We start from the raw sequence: 588 nt of genomic DNA, 5'->3' as shown, positions 1-588 counted from the left end.
TAGTACATGATGTCTAATGATGGGTGTGTAGTACGTGATTTCTAATGATTGTTGTGTAGTACATGATGTCTAATGATTGGTGTGTAGTACATGATGTCTAATGATTGGTGTGTAGTACATGACGGGTAATGATTGGTGTGTAGTACATGATGTCTAATGATTGGTGTGTAGTACATGACGTCTAATGATTGGTGTGTAGTACATGATGTCTAATGATTGGTGTGTAGTACATGACGGGTAATGATTGGTGTGTAGTACATGATGTCTACTGATGGGTGTGTAGTACATGGCGTCTAATGATTGGTGTGTAGTACGTGATTTCTAATGATTGTTGTGTAGTACATGACGTCTAATGATGGGTGTGTAGTACATGACGTCTAATGATTGGTGTGTAGTACATGATGTCTAATGATTGGTGTGTAGTACATGACGTCTAATGATGGGTGTGTAGTACATGACGTCTAATGATTGGTGTGTAGTACATGACGTCTAATGATTGGAGTGTAATACATGATGTCTAATGATGGGTGTATAGTACATGACGTCTAATGATTGGAGTGTAATACATGATGTCTAATGATGGGTGTG

The sequence above is a fragment of the Limulus polyphemus genome, unplaced genomic scaffold (assembly GCF_000517525.1).
Source record: "Limulus polyphemus unplaced genomic scaffold, Limulus_polyphemus-2.1.2 Scaffold10394, whole genome shotgun sequence".
NCBI lineage: Eukaryota > Metazoa > Arthropoda > Merostomata > Xiphosura > Limulidae > Limulus > Limulus polyphemus.
This window is presented reverse-complemented; position numbering follows the sequence as displayed.